The 20,599-nt window shown below is 40.5% G+C and overlaps 1 protein-coding gene and 1 long non-coding RNA gene across 3 annotated transcripts in view; one reads left to right on the top strand and one right to left on the bottom strand.

The window, feature by feature from the left end:
* BANP (BTG3 associated nuclear protein) overlaps positions 1 to 20,599 on the bottom strand; it is a 149,637-nt gene that overhangs the window by 25,365 nt on the left and 103,673 nt on the right. The window lies entirely within an intron of this gene.
* LOC308483736 lies at positions 191 to 18,638 on the top strand. Its single transcript, XR_013989766.1, has 3 exons — positions 191 to 210; positions 5,324 to 5,550; positions 18,501 to 18,638. It is a non-coding gene; the product is annotated as an uncharacterized lncRNA (long non-coding RNA).

Here is a 20,599-nt window from a genome sequence, read left to right as displayed (position 1 = left end):
CACAAGTGTTGAAAAGTCTACAACTCCACCTTGCTTTGCTGTAGGGCTTTGCGCTGGCCCAAATGACAGTCCCAGTCAGCTATTCCTGGCCTGTGGCTGACCTTGAGACAGCCCCCTCACAATACAAAAATATATTTTGCTATCACCTGACCCACTGGGCCAGCCAAAGTCCTCTCCGATGCCTTATCCAAATAGCGTCCAGCATGCATGGTAAGTTTTCCAATCGGCAGATGATTGTCTTTTAAAGAAAAGTTTTTTGAATGTCTCCCAGTTTCTTTATGGGAAGCAGAGAGAGCAATATGGGGTGTGAATTTGAAGCAGATTCTATGAAAGTTCTGGACCCAGAACTGTTGTTTTCTTAGTGTACACATCTGGCTTTCCCCAATATACTGCCAGTTCTGTAACTCAGTTGAATACCCAACTGGGAGAATATAAAACTAGCATGGAACCAAAAATAAAGGCAAGAAGCACTAATTTGGGTTCAAGCAACACTTGTAATTAGCTGAACTAACCAACTAATATTTACTAATGAGAAATGCTACTTTTCTATAAAAGCATAAAATGCAGAAATTGAGCTTTGAAGATGCAGAAAGGTATGTTTTCTTTTGCACACAAAAAGAAGACTTTAAGAAAACTAGTTTTCTCACAATTAGAAAACAAAAAGCCCTATATTATAAATGAATAAAACACAAGCATATAGTACCAATTGTCCCCTGCTTGCTGAACAAAATTGTCTTTCGCCAGCCAGAAAGTTTTACTCTATTTTCAGGGGAAATGGCCAGCAATCGACACTGACAGGTTGCAACTTGAGCATGTTAAAAGTCTGAGAAACTAATTAATGCTACAGAGGTTGCAATCCTTCTTTCTTTTTACATACACAAAATCCAGGATTTGGGGCTTCACCGTCTCCCCGTTTTCCTCTTAAAATCCATAAACTTTAAAATAAGAAGAAACCAAGAGCCATATTTAAGAAACACACAAAACTATAGAAGTCCAAGAACACTGCAGCTGGTATATTTTATACTCCCCTTTCCAGCTGCAGTTTAAGTTTATCTAATGTAGATCTGTAAACTCAAAAAACAATTTCATGTAATCTCCTAAATGTAACCTTTCATTGCAGACCTATATAGCTAGTATTGCTGAACTCCTTAAAATAGATTAAGTTTTTAAAATGGGGGAGGAGCCCATTTGGAGTGGATAAAATCTGGTTTTCGTACAGATTACAATGCAATTAGATTTGCAGCTATCATATAGTTTCTGCAACTGCCTTGGGACTGAAAAATGGTCCTCCATATGTAGGTGAGAACATGGTACAGCTGTGTAGAAAAACCACAATCCATTTCGGTTTCCAAGGTCTTCACGCTCTACCCCGTACTGGACTACTTGCCCCACTCTAGTAGTTGTGCTGACTTAAGAGGGCTAAAAAAAAGCCCCTCTGGGTAGATAAGACAGGAAGAATCTAGCCATACGTTTGCAGTTAATGCACAGAAGAGACATTTAGGTATCATTCCAACTATATTTCCCTTCCCTTCCAAATAAAGACGGAATTCCCAGAAACAAATCTGTTCCCAGGGTCCCAAGCCTGAAATTCTTCATCTGGTTATGTCTTGCTATAAATCATGGCATTCATGGAAAGAGATCTCCAAATTTCATGCTACATGACCTTACACTATGTGACCTGCTCAAAATCCAGCTCTTATTTGCAGTACTTGCACGCAGCATTGACAGCTGATCACAAGTAGTGAATCCCTAGCCTATTCTGAAGGAATGGAAGAACAACCTATTTTGACCAGTTATTACAGCATAGCAATTTCCTAAGTTTTCCAAAAGAAACTAACAGGGGCATAATCTACCACCAAGCTTCTTGCACAAAAATTGATGAGAGAGAGAGAGAGAGCGCGAGAGCACGCAGAGTTAATTCTGGTCTTGGGTGACATTTTGTCAGATGATCTGTGTGTGTGTGTGTGTGTGTGTGTGTGTATTTCATTGTTCAGTCCTGTTCTGTAAAGGGCTCAGAAATCATTGCTGTGAAGTAGTATGGGAATTTAATAACTATTTTTTAAAAAAATTAATGTAGAGGGGTGCTCAATTGATGGCTCCCCTTCAAATTGTGCTCCAAATTGGCTTTAGCTGAAGCATCTCTTAAAATCTGGCACTGCATTGTGCACCAGCCAGAGGATATGAAAAAATGGGAGCTCGCATGACCCAGAGGAAAGAGAGAGGTTGATTTGGAACTGGCAGGCCTGATTGTCACATCAGATCTCTTGGCCTCAGCTCCTCATCTGTATAGGACAATAATAATAGAGATGCATTCTCAAACTGTTTAGTCCATCAGTTTAAAACTTAATTTATAACTTAGTGAGCAAATATTAATTGATAGGTCAGATATTTAATCTTGATTGGTTTGAGATCATTTTCTTGTGTTACGTAATAGGGACTGAAGAACACAGTATCATAGGAGAGCTTTTCTTTCAAATAAATGATTATTAAATGGTAAATCATTTCACAATCCTTCCGTATCTCAATAGATGCCTATACTGAGTGTTGTTTTATGCACATTTAATTTGCTCAGCAGTCTAAGAGTAGATAATTAATCAACTAATATTCTTAGTTGACAGCTGGTAAGGAATAATAGTGATCCACCTCACAGGGTTGTTAGGGCAAGCACATAATAAACAGCTGTTGGAATTGTGTATGGTAGTAATCAAATATATAACTCTCTAGGAAATTCGCAGTTTATGAAAGCTCGCTCTCTCTCTCTCACTCTCACTCTCCAGTCAGCTGTGTCATTAGTAAAGCTGCTCACATTTTTATGAGTATTTGACATATGGGACTTTCTATGAGATTTTGATATTTTTATAATACGTTTCATCTGCTTCAACCCTGGCTTCTGCCTTGAATTCTCTACATGGATTGATGGCTGCCCTCTGGCTTCTTTCGCCTTATGTTCATACTCTGTCATCCCCTCCACCAAATTCAGCACATGAACCTCCTAGCATGTATTTTTAATAAAATTTAATATATAAAAAAGTAAAGTGATGGTTTTAAATAAATTTGGCAAATTAGAGAAACGTATGAGCTGATGTAATCTTCCTGTTTTACAATGAATCAGATATTAGTTTGCCAAAAATGGATTTATTTATTTTTTGTTTTGGCAAGGGCCAATATGGCAGCAGAAGGAGGCAGTGTGCCTGAGGGAAATCAGGAGGGCTTTGGAGCGGGGGAATGCAGCCAGAGGCCATGAGGCAAGGATACAAGGAGAACTTCACTAGCTGAGCACCTAACCATTTCCCAGACACTGACTGTACTCTTCCAAATGTTTTCTCTGCCAGTGAAATGGTACAGTGCAAGGAACCCCACCTGACTTTTGGACTTATTTGGCCGGCACAATATTACTGAAGTCACCAGAACCAGCATGCATCACTGGATGCAGTCATAATATAGAATAAGGGCACCTATTTTCTTCGACAGAAAGTTGGGGAAAGTGTGCCATCACTTTTGCTAAGAAATGTATGCCTTTGTGTGGAAAAAACTAGCTATGAGTAATGTTTACAAGGGACATACTATGGAATGAACCTTTGGCGACCCTTGGTATTTCTGTACTGGGTTCAAAATTTGCCACAGTGTTAATTCCCACTGATGTACAAACATACTGTCATTCTGTGCAGATAATTGTGCTTTGCTCCTAATGACATTTACTGTGTTCTTTTCAGGGGCCCACACAGGCCTGTGCTACACTCATTACATGCTTTATTTACAAAGAATTCTTTTGATTGCAGTGCCAAGTTCCACAGAGATTGATGCCCTTCTTGAAATGATTACAAATCAGTGGGGTTTCACAATGCAAGAGAAGGACCCTTGCCTCTGACATTCAAGGATTAATGGCTGGCCTATCAAGACATGCAGAAAATGTGATGCAAAGTCCATGTGAACTGGGGTGAATGGGTGGGTACTAGAAGGCTAGAGGAATGTGCAACAGGTAGATCAGCAGCCACAAAGGAACTCTGGATGGGTTACCCATTGCTAGCAGCAGCTGGTGGGGCAGTGTAACAACACATTTTAAGATGGTTTCACTTCCAGGTCTGGAAGTGGGTGCCTCTCACAAACAAAGGCCTTCCCTCCAGCATGTTGGGTAAAAAGTAATATTCACTGGGACACTCTCATGGGAGTTCTATATGCTACTTCTAGAGAGAAATATAAACACATGTGAGAAAAATGTTTTCACCCCCTGTAATGCAAACAATGTCTGGTTTTCAGTAGGGTGAAGAAGGTACCCTTAATTCTACATTACAACCAAGATCCTGCATCCAGAGACTTTAATGGTACCGCACCATACCATTAAGCAGAGATATTGAACCCACTACATAAACTGGACCCAGCAAATAAATCAGTCAGGGAGAGAGTCCTGGATCGGCTTCAACACCCTAATGTGTGGATTTAAAACACACAAACACACACATGGTTTACAATATAAAAACACAAAAAGACATAACATAGTAACAAACAAAAACAATACCCCTTACAATTTAGAATGCCAGCAATTGTTTAATTAGCCAAAGGCTATATTATAGCTATCTGTACTTCAAAGATAATGCCTATTGGTCTGTAGGCAAGTGGAGTGGAGAGAATGGCCAAGTTCTATCTTATTATTGTCAGGCTCATGCCTTCTGCTTCTATAATCTGCAAACAACAGTTTATTGCCCAAGAGGGTAGGAAACTCTTTTGAGGTTCATTTTTAAAGATGAATCTTTGTTTATTCCTAAATTTGATTGCAGCATGAGGCTTCCAGCCAAGGGAAATACAGCAATGAAACTGACCCATTAAACTAAAGGAGTGAGAGAAGGTTCCAGTCTGGGTAATGAAGGATGAAGCTCATGCTAAATTATGTGCTATTAAACAGACATCCAATGGGTGTGACAGTCCTAAACTTTCTCAGAAACTACGAATTAGGCATAGCAGAGATATAAAGGATCAGGGTGAAACAAAGAAAGAAAGAAAGAAAGAAAGAGGGAAAATATCTGGAGTGTTGGCTTTTAAAGAAGTTACATAAATTATGTTTTTCCAGTTGATTATATCCACCAGCCTCTGTTTCTCCAAAAGAGCACATGATATTAGGAGTAACCAAAACAAGCTTGATATGGAATGGGAGACGCATTTTTTTAAAAGTTGGTTTTGTTTGGAATTCTGTTAGATAACACCCAGAGTGGACCACCAAAGTACCAAGGCAAAGAAACAAAGCTGCACATTTCTCCACATTTACTCATTCTGAGAGAACAAAATGGAATGCCTGAGAAATGCTTCATGGCTTGTTTCTATTTCTTAGCTATGACTATGAAATTCAGAGAAGAAATCAAGTCAAGAAGTTCAACAGAAAGATCAGAGGAAGAGTGGAAAGAAAGAAAAGTGGAAAGCAGGCAAGGCAGCCCACCAAATTCCAGCTCTTGGCAAGGCAGGGCAAGGCAACAACTGTCCAACTCCAAAGCAACCTAAGTCACCCAGTTGGCCCTGCCCAAGCAGGTGCTGTGAGGAAAGAAGGGTGAATAATCCATGGTGAGCCAAAGGCACACTACAAAGGAGAAAACACACCCACACACCCCACACACAATCAACAGATCACTACCAAGGCAACTTGAGGGGGAAATTCTTTTAGCTCACAACAGGACTAGACAGAGGCAGAGCACTACCAAAATTTTACACTATCCATGAATGCGAAAAGGCAAAATTGCCTGATTCTGGAGTGTGATGATTATTCCCATTTCAAAAAAAAGTGATAAAGCAAGTAGGAGGAAGTGGTTTATTATACAACCCTCTACTTTTAAAATCCAAAATAATAACACACATTACAGTGGTACCTCTGGTTATGTACTTTATTCGTTGCAGAGGTCCGTACTTAACCTGAAACTGTTCTTAACCTGAAGCACCACTTTAGCTAATGGGGCCTCCCTCTGCCGCCACACCGCTGGAGCACAATTTCTGTTCTCATCCTGAAGCAAAGTTCTTAACCCGAGGTACTATTTCTGGGTTAGCGGAGTCTGTAACCTGAAGCATATGTAACTTGAGGTACCACTGTACTAACAAGTTAAACACAACAATAATCAGAGAAGGGACAGGGAACCCGCGGCTGTCCCTAGAGCAACAGCCAATATGGCAAACAATCAGGGATTATGGGAGTCATAGCCAGCAACTGGGGGTTGGCGGGTTGGCACAGGCTTCCCATTCCAGAAATGTCTGTTTACTATGTTGTGTTTGAACCACCAAGCTACACAAATATCCCTCATAGTATTAACTCCTAACTCCACAGTGCAGATTGTGCTGTCCGTGTATTATGAAAACATAATAAGGGCAGAAATAAAAGTTCCTCCCCTCTCCAAGACCATTTCCTGCAACTCCAGTTGTGGGCTATACAACACACAACCAAGGTTTGGGAGGGGAGAGCTCTTGCCAGGACATGTCCTTAGGAAAAAATATAGGGAAATGATAGCTCAGTCCCTCCTGTGAAATTCACCCTGATTCCAATCTCAGATGTTTGCTACTCAAGAATGTACGCTGAAATTTCCCATGTGCAAAAGACACCACAAACAGAACCAAAGCTAGGAATAAATCCCACAAAATTCAGTTGAAAGGACAGTCCTCAAGAGAGCCTAAGAGCAGCAAATTCTTACGTAACATACTTTTAGTTATAAGATCAGCTTCTGTTCATCCGCGGGGTGTAAGAAGAGATGCCACTTGAAACCACCTACAAAGGAGCTTTTTTGCTCCTTTATGCATTGGGCCTATTAGATGGCAACATCTTGTGTTATTAGACAGTTGCTAAGAAAAGTGTGAAAGCAGTTGCTGGCAGAATTATAGCAGACTTGTCAGTGGCTTTTAAATCAAGGGCAGTTAAACACTAGAGAACTTGAGTATTAAAACCGCACGTATGATATTGCTTCCACTGAATCTCAAGGATTATTCATCATTGTGTTAAAACAGGCATAAGACATTTTGCAAAGCTACTTGACCGTTGCAAGACAGTTATACTGACCCAATGCCTTTGGTGAAATGCTGGCAGCACTGGTGCGCTGGTTACAGTTACAGCTGTAAAATGAATGCGGTATAAATCAAAATATACTCATAAACCCCACAGAAGGCTGGCCAGAGAAATGCTGGTCTCACTCATGTGCATGATGTTTATTAACTGCATATGCAAGATAGATCATTATATATCAAAAGCCAGTTATCAGCATCATCTGAATAGCAGTGCTGTTGTTGGGTTTGATTGGGGACTTTTTACATGGACTTTGGGCTATAGGAGTGTTTTGTTGCTGTTGTTTTTAAAGAGGAAACTTAGATCTTTCACACATGGCCAGGGATGGGATGGCGACTATAAGGTACAGTCTTTATTCATAAAGCAAATAACTCTTTCATGTAATCCCCCGCTCATTTTAATATATGAGCTACTCCAAATCCCATTGATCCTTCATTTCCTTCTTACTGTTCCCTCATTCTAGCTGGCCTCTGAAAACACTTTCCCACATCTTCATGGCTTGTAAAAGCCAATTCTCATGCTCTGCTCCCTTTTCTCTCTGATATCATTTGGAGCCAGCTTTAATGGAGACTTCTATATAGTCCACACTAGACTGAGAGGATTCCAATGTTAGGTCCATACTAGAGTAACAGAGGTCAACACAAAACAGGGCTAACTGTGTAGATGGGATTGTTTAATTTTAAAAGTAAAGTCGCATTTAAATTTTTTGTGCTCCTGGGGCTTCAGTAGAGGCTTTCCTAGTGGATCATGCCCTGCAATATGCATGTTTGTGCATGATTTTTACAGGCGCCAACTGGCTCCTAAGTTACATTCTTTTCCTCACTAATGGCCCAACTATCCATTATAAGCTTCTCAGATTTGGCACTGGGCTGTCCAATCACCCTATGTGTGTTGCTATCTCCATCCAAGGAAGTCTCTCTGCATTCTTCCCACACTGTTTCTTTGTGCACACTAACTGCTGCCAGAAATGAATACATTATGGCAGAAACAAAGCCACCGCCACCATGTGCTGAAAAATGAATTGGACAAACTCTTGGCAACACGTTGAAAAGAACAATCTTGTTGTGACAATGGTATCAGCTACATGTTCTGTTAAATATATTTTTCTATCCTCAAGATGAGTGAAAAGAATGTTGGTTCCTAATAATTTATGTGAAGCTCATCTTCCAACTGGAGGGGTTTCTTCTTTTGCATTTGTGCCTCACAATAATGCTTCCACTCCTTGTTTGCCAGGAGTACCTGAAGAGTGTTCTCTCTTTCACTCTATTACTTCTTTGATGTTAACACATTGTTATTTGGAAGATCACGGGAGACACTGCCTAGCCTTCCCCGAGCCTGCCTGCTTGCCTGAGGGGAGTTAGTGTGTGCGGCAGCTGGCCACGGAGGGCAAGGGCCGAGTAGGGAGCCCAGCAGAACTGGTGCCAGGATGGGCGAGTAGACATGCAATGGAGCAGTGAAGTCATAGAGAAGGCACCTCCCACCCGCTCCATTGGTTGATAAAAGCAGCCCCGAACAAGAGGCAGCCAATCTATTTATTTTGCACTAATCCACGTAAGTGCGGCCGTGCATGAGTGGGACGCACATAAGTGGGCAGGCGCCTGTACTCAGGAGAGTGGAAAATACCTTTACACATGAATGAAGAAGGAATTCTAAGGATTGATTCATGCATACACCTCTGGAATAGTTTGCGCTTTTGTAACATTTGAAACTGCAGCTGTGCAGATATGGTGGGTGGCATGGCTACTTCTTTGGAGATTTGCAGCACTGGTGGAAAAATGAATCATTTGCTCTCCAATTCTTGACATTAATACTGCAGCATGGGATTCCAATCTCACAGAAATGACAACCATTCTGTAGAGATACACAGGAGCCAGACATGTCCCAAATGAGTATTTGAGAATATAAAACTATATTATGGTTAACTGTAATTAAAGATTCAGGTAGGTAGCCATGTTGGTCTAAAGCAGTCGAAATAAATTAAAAAATTGTCCAGCATGCACACGAAAGCTTATACCCAGAACAAACTTAGTTGGTCTCTAAGGTGCTGCTGGACAATTTTTATTTTTTAATTTATTCTAATTAAAGAGGTGCTTTATCTTCATAGCAACGTCAAACAAAGGGTCCCTTGGTAAGGAAGAAGCCATCAAACTTGTGTGTAGTTTTACATTGGTGGGTTTTTGTAACTGCAACTGTACTCCGGGATTAACCAGCCTACACCCCTTATTCTAACAATATCCATGAGTTTGAATGCATTGCATTACTAATAGGTGCTGAGTTTAGCTATTGAGAGCAGAGCCTTTAAATTTCCGCAAAGAGATAGATGCATGCATCAATATATTTCAGTAACACAATATTAAGCACTCTGTTCTCAATTGTCCCATGACTTTATCATAATCTAAAGTATAATATATCTTCTCAAGGTTTAAGAGGAGAATGCCAAAGGCTCTTAAGCCACACACGCTCATGCAACAGATGAAAGCCTGTTACAAACCCTGCTCACGTTCACCATTTATCAAACGGCAAACTCTTGGAAAGCTGCCAAAGCATACCTAAAAATCGCTCAGGCTACCTAAACAGCCACATGAAGTGAATATTTTAACATAGCTGTCAAGGCATGTCCACACGTTTTCAACAGTCTCAGGAACGAGGAACTGGAAGGGGCAGGATGGACGCACACACACGCGCACATACAAACATAAAGTGCCATTAACTGCTTTTTTTTCCCCTTACTCCAAACTGCCCTGGTTAATCTTTGTACTGAAAGGCAGTACAGACATCTAACAAATAATATAAATGAATAAAAATGTTTCCCCTTCTTTTTGAGAAAGTCAGTGCCCTTCCAAATGGCCAGGAATTTGTGGGGTCGGTGGGTATCATTTACATTTGAAAACAAGAAACTGCTTTAAACTGAGATTAAACCTCATTCTTATAACTAACTTATAACCCCTGCACTGACCCTGTGCTAGTGAGTGAAGCAGCGGGGATAAGGTGTTGAGAATATGAGACAGCACTAAATGAAGGACGTACCAACTGCCTTCTGGAATGTCATAATCATTTGGCTGCTTCTCTGCTTCTCTCTGGCATTCAAATCAGAGGCAGCTTTTGCCTCACTTGGGGATTGTAAGAAAATGTCAATATTTTCAAATGCTCAGCGCCATATCAGCCTGCACGGATTTCATAGCCAACAGAAAGCAGACTCGCTCCACTTCCCTATTCAAAGGAGAGAGAGCCCACACAATGCACAATAAGCAGCAGTGAGCCTTGTCTATTTGTCAAGCTCACTCTGTCCTGGGCCTCTTTTGGATGGGCTTTCCTTTTCAAGTCAACCTACATTTGATGTGCAGTTGTTGTTGTTTTTTTTGTGACTACTCAGAGATGCTTCTTGGAACTGATCAACCTCAGAGCCCTCTCACTTACACCCTTTTATGGCTTAAAAGATATTTTCCATTTGTCTGGGTAGGGACAGGGTTTTTCATAAGGGATCAATTCCCTCCGCTACCTAGCCACTCCAAGATTCCTGTTTTTGTTCTGGCATCCAACAAAGGAACACTTTTATTAGGAGAAAAGTGACACAGTGTGCTGTCTGTAAAATTAAGTATATTTTCCCTGATGTGACAAGCTACCAAAGGAGGTAAAAAACATTTGGGGGGAAGCCCCTGCCCCAAAGCCAACAAAAATGGAATATCTTGACTGAAATGTAAAAATCACTGACCATTCCCACTCGTCCTAAAAATTTCCCCCTCTATGCTTCCAAGGAATTATTTAATGGGAAAGATTGTTTTAAAAGAGTTATGAAAAATGTTTTTTTTAATAGTGCAAGGACACAAGGTTAAGGATGCCAGTGCTGTTGTTGGAAGGCTGCTCAAAATGATCTGAACGCAAAGAATAAGAAGTCTCTCTTGGAAGAGCTGCCCAGATTTCTGCAGAATTATGCTTGTTTTAAAACAAGAGGTAATTCCCTTTGTATTTTCCCTTCTTCAAAGAGAGATGGCTGTAGGAGTTATTGCAAAATTGAGATAGGTGGACAGTGATCACCCATGCTTGTAGAGATCAGGCAGATTTCACACAGTTCAGTTTTCACCAACTAGATAAGGAACAGACAGCCAACCCGTTTGGCAAACTTGCCACAAATCAAGTCTAAACTATGAGACAGCACTCACTGTAGCACACACTGAAATACAGATGCAACACCAACTGCACTGATATGGTCTTTCCAAGTGTATTGAATTGGGGAGAAGTCAAAAGTAGAGGGCAGAAGGGGCAGGAGTAGAGTCTCAAATATGCCAGAACTGCTGGGCTATGCTGCTGTTCAGGAATGCAACAAACTCCTGCCTGTGATACTTCTGCACTAAAGTATTCATTTCTACAACATTCAGTCAATATGTTATAGCTAGTTCACGTGGATACATTTCAACACTTGGTGGGTGCAACATTCAGTGATGATGACTTGCTTTCACACTTCTAACACCACAGATAAAGCTTCAAGTACAAGTCAGTCATCCAATGTAAAATAACATGGGCATGCATATGAGAATTGTCCCTTCGAAAGAAACATTTCCAGACTTTCATGGGCTGCTACTAGACTTTTTTTAATGTACAGAAACATTACTCCAAATCTTTAGTGGGCTAATCATAAATAAAAAATAAAAATCAGCACTGACTTGAGCATGCACGTGCTTGGACCACAGCAACCTAACCCTGAACACAAGGGCTTGGAAAAAGCTTGGAAATGAAGGCTTAATTCATACAAAAATCCTTCAGCCTTCAGCTGCTGACTTTCTTACTAAGAACTAGTCATATATTCCAGATCCTCAGCTAGAACTTTACAAACACAATTTACTTTAATGCAAGGTAATCCAATTCATGGTGACATTTCAGGGGTTTTTTAATTTCTGGGCAAAGATTAAGGATTCAGAATCCCCCCTCCCAAAAGCAAACCAGTAAAAACAAATTATACTCCATTCATTGCTGCAGCAGTCATTCCATTTCTTTGATCCAAAAGGTAAAGCTTATGCAATTTATTCTGATGAACAAAAAGCACCAGTACTGTATACTGTAATGCAAATGATTTTTTTTCCTTCTAGGGAAAAGTTATTTTTTAAAAAAACGTTGTCTTCTCAGCTAGAGAAATGTTTTGTAATCTGATGATCATTTTTAAGAAAGGGGGTTACTGTTCAAATCAAGTTAGGGTCATTGTAGACGAATGGATATGACATTTATATCCGACATTGAACTGAAAGTTTAGGGCTAACATATTAGACAGCCCTGAGTAACTACACCCTTGCTGACTGTTTGGTCTAAATGACCGGATGTTTTCCTTGGAACTGAAACAGGTGGGGATTTTGGACTCAACAAGATTAATTTGAAAGCACAAAATCTGAGCAATCATTTTGGCCCTAAGCTGGAGCACTCCGACCCAAATTATCATTCGCCTGGCCAGCTTATTGCCATCTAAATCATAGAAGCTTTACCAGAGTCAACAGCATTCTTTAAATATTTATAACTTATTCTTACTAAGTATAATTTATTGTTACAGAGATGGAACTGTCTCTTCTCAAGTTCCATTGGAATGAATAACAGTCACAAAAGTACTTTTTAATTATTGCATTTCAACGGGTTTTGAGCTGCAGCCATTTCCAGTGGCCAGACTCACGTTAACAGAAATAGTGCGCTCACATTTACTTCATCTCATGTTCCCCAGTGAAACTGCACTGCAGTGCAGGAAAGCAAGGCAATTCCCCCCCCCCTTTTCTGACACGTGTTTTCACAACACACATGCCACGATTCCAGCCTATAGAGAGTCCAGAAGGGTCTTGAGGGATGTGGGGTCAAAAAGAGGGAACTTAAGGGGAAGTCAGCTAGCCTTTCTAAGTCTTTCTAAGGAAAGGTCAGAGAAAGTCTGACTACTTTAGAAGTCTCCAGGTTTAACTAGTCTCAAGCGGACATTACTCCTACTCTTTCCTGGGCCAAATAATCTTCTATATCCACCCAATCTGGCAAGAGCTGATTTTGATAAAGCAGTTTAAAAAACACATTCAAGATAAATAGTTTACGGCACAAAAACATTTGGTGGCGACCTCAGTCTTTCTGTAACTTGGGAGGCAATATTCAGACCAAGTACAGCATTTGCTTTGCAAAAGGCTATTCTCAGCGTTTAAATGAGAGGGAAAGAGAAAATATTCAAAATAAACGGATTGAGAGCTGCTAATCCAAGACAAATATGATTATTAGAAGAAAGTTCCTGCAGAGCTTTCTTCAGCCACCTTAATTGTTCCATACGGTAGAAACAACCTCTCATGTTGACAAGATAGCTGGACTTCAACCCTGAATCCCAGCAGGCCACCTACTTTAGGTACATTTAAAAATGGCTTCTAATGTGAACACCCAGAGATCACTAATAAAATACATTGCAGAACCAGCTTATTTGCAAAGTAAAAATATTTGCACAACTTTTGTGCTGCAACTCTGACCTGAAAAAATATTTTTATAGTGAAAATGTTTGAATTTCCATGGGCCTAATTGCTACTAAAGCCTTCAAAGCAGGGGTTACTGCAGGCCTCTGTTCCAAACAGGCTACCAGTTCCCAAAGGAGTTCCCAAGCAATGAATAATAAGGGGAATAATAAATAAAATTATTATTATTATTATTATTATTATTATTATTATATTTTAAATTGCATACATTTCCCTTCTTAATCTTTTCATGGTTGCATGAAAACAAGAAGAGATAGAGAAGGCAAAATCACGCTTTCTAATTAAGGTTTTTAATTAAGGCCCCAGTTTGCATCTCACCCTCAGCAAGCCACTTTCTCTCAGCTGTCCATCTGCAGTATGGGGATAATGCTGGCTTTCCTTACAGTAACAGGAATATTGTTAAGACTTACAACCAGACAATGGAAGGTCAAAAACACTCAAAAAGCACTATACAAAATAACTGGTTTAGAAATAAATGAATTACTGAATAGAGTTGCTGTTATTCACTCATCTAATGAGGAGTAAAAAATAGTCTCCAGGGAAGCAGTCACAGATGTTTTTGCAGAAGTGTATTTTTTCCAGGCTGCAGATCATATGTACTGGAATACCTTGGACAAACTGATTAGTAAAAAAAAGGAAAAAGTATGTGGACTTACGTATGTACCTACCTACATATTTTTTTTTTATTTTTTAAAAAAATAATATTTATTGCTTTTAAAAGTTACAAAAAAGTAGAAAAAAGAGAGAAAAAACACAAAAAAGAAAAAAAGAAAGAGAAAAACAATACAATGTATAAACAATACAAACCCACCCTAAACCCATTAAACTAAACACATGAACAAAGCAAGACAAAAACAATTTAAAAGCATCTCTCCTTTTCCATACTCTATCCTTCATTCCCTTGTTTCCTCGACTTCCTCACACCTCCCTTCTTGTATCCCGCTTCTAGTACTTGTTTCAGCAAATCCTTTCCATCTTTCTCTATTTTCTGTCATATTAAGAATAACATATTCTTTAACCTTATTTCCCATTAACGGTTGATTACTTATATACACCCAACTTCTTATAGTATTTCTGCTAAATCCATTAAAATATCATTCCACCGTTTTTCTAACAGTCATTACTTTAACAAAGTTTCTAAATAAACACTTTAAATTTTCCATTAACCTTCCACTATCTCCTCTCCCTGGCTTCGGATTCTGCCAGTCCTTTCTGTCAGTTCCATATAATCCATCAACCTGGTGCCCTAATATCCGAGGCTCTTAAATCTCTTCCAAGTCCCTTCTGCAGGTCTTCTTCATGTTCTCTGATATTCAGGAGCAAGTCTCGGGAAAACTCCAGCCTAGCAAAACTTTTGTTCCTTCTGGACAGTTCAGCCAAATTTCCAAAGTAAAAAGTAAAGTCCAAAAAGTGTTTCAGAATGTATTTCAGGATTCCTCCAATTCTAGTGACCCCCAAAACTTCAAACTCCTCCAAGCCCAAGTCCATGTCCCAAAAGTCAGTCAATCCCTGGATAGAGGGTTCTTTCCAACTTTCCTTCTTCAATCCAAGCCGGGATCCTAGCCTCGAAATTTGACTTTTGCTAGATTCAGTCATGAAAGACCTCAATTTATAATCCTCAATCTGCTTCTGAGAAATTAAGGATCCCGCTTGTACTACTTTTAGTTTCTCATCATCAGCTTTCTCCTTTTCCTCCACCATTTGTCCAACCAAGATATGTTCCTGTACCCAATCCTGAGTTGTTTCTGTATTAGCACTCACTTTTTGATTCAAATTAATCACGTTGTGTTCCAAGTTGTCAATTTTAGAGATCGTGTCATCTGTCTTTTTATGAAGCTGTTCCAGCGCGTGATTTATCTTGTATAATACAGTCACAATGGCTTCTCCTAGCAACATTTTGAATGATCCAAGGTCAGACTCTATTTTTCAGAATCTTATCTTGCAGCTGGAGCTCTCCCTAATGCACTCCTGTAACAGTTTCACATGCTCCCTCTAGAGGGAAACAGTCTCCGTTTGTATCAATTCTTTTAAACACAACTCAAGCAAGTAACAATGGTTTCAATTTTCGGTTACTTTTTCCTCCATTTTTAAACGCAGAAAAGGACAATGGAGACAGTGCCTTTCTTATTTTAGCTAGCTGTCAAATCCGTTCTGTCAATAAACATCCCCCTAACGTCATCTGGCAGCCCTTTTCCAGGTTCAGAGCAGTGGCAATTTAATTTTGACTCTCTTCTGCAGGCACACTAAATCCAAAACTTCCCCTCTCTTCTCCTGCTTCCAAGAGGGGTTATATATTCTTGTCCGGTAGAAATTTAATCCTTTATCAAAAGCTTTCAAAGACTTTAGCTTGTAACGTCTTTGCTTCAATCTATTTACAAAACGGGAGGCAGACTTCCTGTTTAGAACCTTCCCGCTTTCGGTTCCTAATTAAGAAATTTCATAGTCCAATTTTCTGTTCTACTCACGGGTAGTCGTTTAAAATCCAATTGTCCACAGGAAAAAGTCAGCGCTCTCCGACAACAGCAATGCGGCTTCACTCCGTGAAAGAAGCGGTCGATTCAAAGCACCGCGCCACTCACCCCACGTCGCTCCGGATCCCCAAAACAGGGTTTCCCCGCGAGTGCCAGCCGAATCCCAGGTTCACAGGCTTCTCCCGCCTGTGATTTCTATGGGTCTCCGCCTTCACCGTGGCAGTCAGACCCTGCTTTTCACGGAGCAAATTCCTCCCGATCGGAGGAATTCAGCCATTGCCGGAGGCGCCTCCCCGGAAGTCCTCCATAATTTTATAATTTTATTTGTATGCTGCCTTTCCACAGTTCAAACCATGCTAAGGGCAGCTTACAACATGAGAAAATACATAACTGAAACGTATCAAAAGTCATCATAAACAATAAATAAAATATTAAGATATACACAACCAACTTGAAACTTTTCCACATAAATCACAAGATCTAAAATAAAGATATTTTAAAAACCCAACAATAACCCCTGCCCCAACAAAACACCCCAAACACCCCAGTCCAAGCATCTGTTCAGCAGCTGCAGCTTTTGTAGCTGGAGTCAGTCAAGACACCGCCCTCCCAGGCCAGGTGGGAAAAGGCCTGCAAGGCAGGGAGAAGGTCTTCTAGGTCTTGCAGTCAAGATGGCCTCTCTTATATGCAAGACTGCTGTGATTCTGTCATCATCTCAGTTATGTGGTTTTGCTATCACCACTGAGTTTATATAGAAAAGTGCACAGAAACTAAACAAAAAGATAGAGACTTTTTCCCACCTTCAAGATTCAGCCCTGCATATGTGTACTCTTCCATGCACAGATCTTCTTCCTTCACTGAAATAAACTAGGAACACAGCATGCACATGGATGGACACAAGGCTCTAGGTCAGGGAAGGAGAACCATTGAACCTCCAGATGTTGATGGACTACAGCACCATCACGCCTGACCATTGGCCATGCTGGAGGGCCACAGGTTCCACATCCCTCCTGTAGGGCCAGTGGAAAAGAGTGGTTTATGGGGATTTTTGTCATCTCTGTCCAAAAGGGCCTTTGGCTGGTGAACCAGCCATAGCTAGAAATAAGCACTCTTAGCCACAGAGGCTACTTGAGGCTTCAGTGACAAATCTGGATCCAATAGAACTCCCAAGCTACGCACCTGCTCCTTGCATGACAGTGCAACCCTGTTCAGAGCAGATTTCTCCCCATCCCTCAAACCCATAACACCTCCATCTTGTTCTAATCTGCTGCCCAACAGCCAGCCCAACATTGCCTCCAAGCACTGATCTAGAACGTCCTCATATTAGTGACAACTGACTCCAAATCTCCGGTTGACGTCTTCCAAAAGTTTTATATAGGTGTTAAACAACAGCAGAGGGGGTGAGGAGGGTGATGGATCCCTGCAGAATACCACTGGGTAACTCCCTGGCTCTGAGTAACAGCCTCCCTTTGCTGTTCTCTGAAAGCAACAAAGACAGCTACAGTGCCATGAGCAGCCCTCAAGCATGTCTCAATTTACTGTTGAGCATCCCACATTTTATACAGAACTTAGGTGGGCGTTCTGCAGTCTCATTTTATGCAACCCCCCTCCCCGTTCCTCCTGAAGCTGCCCCATTGCTCCATCCTTCTTTTCTATTTATGTACTCTTTATTTTTCCAGACTTTCCCTTTCCTTCTATATAATTTCAGACCTGAAGAAACAGTATTTTGTACAATAAAAGTAAATTGATTTTTCAGAACTTTTTCTGGTTTTATGGCTTGGAGGAAAGACGCTCTCAGTGCCCCAGCTGCTACCCCATTGGTGTGTGTTTGTACACAGAACGAATGTGAACCCTGAAATCAAAATTACTTTACTTGCTTTCCAGAGAAGTAGCTGTATTGGTGTGTGCTTTAAAATATAATTATTCTGTATGCTAATTTGAAAGCAATTCATCAGACCTGGGGGGGGGGGGGTTACTTTCTAAGTAGACTCGGGAATTCTAATCTAAGTTAGCTATGGTGAAAAATTAAGCACCGCAGTCATTAGTCATAATTGGTTAATCCAGAAGAGTTTTGACCCTGGCTCTGCCCAAATTACCCCTGAGCGAATGTGGCTCTCAACAGAAAAAAAGCAACCAAACCATGCCCACCCCTGTTTTATAATACACATTGACTGTCTGTGTTCATCTCAACTCTTCATGGTATACAAGCCACTTAAGCCCAATCCTTGAAATTCAGTTGTTGGGACTAAACTAGCTTAAGTATAAGCACAAGCGTTTAGGCAGTCTGTGAATTACAGAATGTGTGGCTTTGTGCCATTCCTGTGTAGATCTTCTGGACTGTGTGACTAACCTTTCTATAACCTTTGGCACTCCACAATGATAAATCAAAGGCCACTTGACAGTCATAAGGCTGTTCAAGCTGGGCATTTAAAAATCAAACCTGCAGCTTGCTAAAAGCCAACTTTTCAAATACATAAAAAAATAAGCTGTTTCTTTTCCCCATTTTCTTCCCTGTCTTTGTTTATTCAGGAGTTCAGTAAACCCAGCTGGATCACAGACTGTCATCAAAGAAGCATTCTAAGGCCAGCATGTATTTGATGCCAATTGTCTAAAAATAAATGAAGACTTTGCCACTGGAGAATAATTGTTTAGGACCTTTGCAATGGATAGTAGCTTTTTAAAAATAAAATTAAAAAATATGGAAAAAGAAGATGCTCTGATTAAAGACCACACAAATGCTTTAAAGCAACAGTTCATTTTGCTCAAAAATAACAATGCAAGCAATTGTGTAGGTAAAAATTCCAAAAAAAACTCCATGCACATCCAGTATCTAACATTAACACATTTGAGTGCAATTTAAGAATTGTAGGTTCAGTTAGTCAGGTCAAAGGTTCTAATGTAGATGTGGAAACAAAGCAGCTATTGACAACAAAATGGACCAGTTTCTTTTTGCTACTCCCAGCAGGTCCCAATGGTGACAACATACAACCTTCACTCATTTCAAGAACAGATGATCATCACACCACAGTATTGGGAGGAGGGGGAAAACAGGAAATGGGACTTTATGCTACTGTCACACCATTGGCTACGCAACAATAGTAACAACAATATGGTAGAGGTTCACACAGCTGCCCTGATCCACAGCCCTGTGAACACTCTGATGCGCACATGGAACTTCTGTGCACATGAGTAGGTTCCATTCAAAAAATGCTGCCACTGAAGGTGGTGTTTCATTGGTTGGGTGCTGCTGCTGCTGGTGTATTATTACTGGAATAATCACTGGTTGGCTTTGGATACTGTGGTTCAAATGCTGTGCTAATTATATTATATGTGGTTTGGTTATATTATATTTTTGTGTACAGTACTTGATACACTTATATCCAGCTCTTCTACTGAAAGTAGTTACATTGAGCTCCCAGCGGTCAACCACTCATGCACTGATCAGGCCCCACACCTCCTTAGTTTCACCTTGCTCTTCATTGGCTCATACAAGCTTTTAGGGATTTTTTGAGATGAAATAAATATAATGGAAGGGTAGCCCCCACACGCTCAGTTGCTCCCCCTAGCAAAATGATGGGTGAAATCCTAGTGAAGCAAGGGTCAGGGGGTCCCACATCAAATTGTTTGAACAAACTATGGAGAGATAGATGTAGCTATAGATATAGCTATAGATATATACCATAGTTACACACACAAAAACACACAGAATCTCACACACCAGGTCAACTCCTACTGCTGGTGATGGAGCTACAGTTTCAGTGATAGCAGATTTGTAACTGGTTCACACATTTGGAGTATCGTTTGGAGGCTGCTTCTTGCTGTACTCAGATTCAGATGCCCAAGTACATGTCAAAGAAGTATCATGTGAACAATGAAGCATACACAAGTGTTTGATTTACGGAAGCGAAAGGGAGTCTGTGGCACTCCAGGTATTTTAGCTGAACTGTAACTCCCAAAAGCCCTGACCATCGGCAACACTGTCTGGGGCTGATGGGAACTGGAGTCCAACAGCATCTAGAGGGCCACATGTTCCCCATCACTGAGTTACAGCTTTTCTAATCAACATGTTGCAATCAGAGGCTGAAAGTTTATCCCTTTCAGGACTTGCTGAAGCCAACTGTCTACTCTCAGAAATAATTCTGGCCCTGTAGACATACTATTTTTGTATTCTCTTTTAACCTTTTGTACATTGTGACAGATAACCTCAAGAAAAGACCCACACTTCCCTCCGAAGTTTGCCAATAGAATCCCTCACGGAAACTCGTCCAAGTTGCAGAAGCCAAATGCAAGCCAAAAGAGTTTTATTTTCTCAATGCAAAAATCTAGACAATACAAGAGGGTGAGTTATGCACTAAAAGAACAAAAACAAAACAAACCTTCTAATGCATATTTGGAAACTAACTAAACCTTAGCACTAGTTTTTGTACAAAGAAATAGTAAGAACTCCAAGTTTGCAAATGTGAATCAGCTATCATTTTTTAAAGAATCATCTCACAAGCTAGTCATGGAAAATCTGGTAGAATGAGGAAAGGACCACGACACAGTGGGCAGAATATCAGCTTTGCATGCTGAAGGTTCCAGGTTCAGCCCATGGCATAGACAGTTAAAAAGGATCAAGCACCAAAAAT

This window comes from Podarcis pityusensis, assembly GCF_964106645.2.
Source record: "Podarcis pityusensis genome assembly, chromosome: 8".
Lineage (NCBI taxonomy): Eukaryota > Metazoa > Chordata > Lepidosauria > Squamata > Lacertidae > Podarcis > Podarcis pityusensis.
The sequence above is the reverse complement of the archived record's forward strand: the minus strand, read 5'-3'. Positions and strand labels throughout refer to the sequence as shown.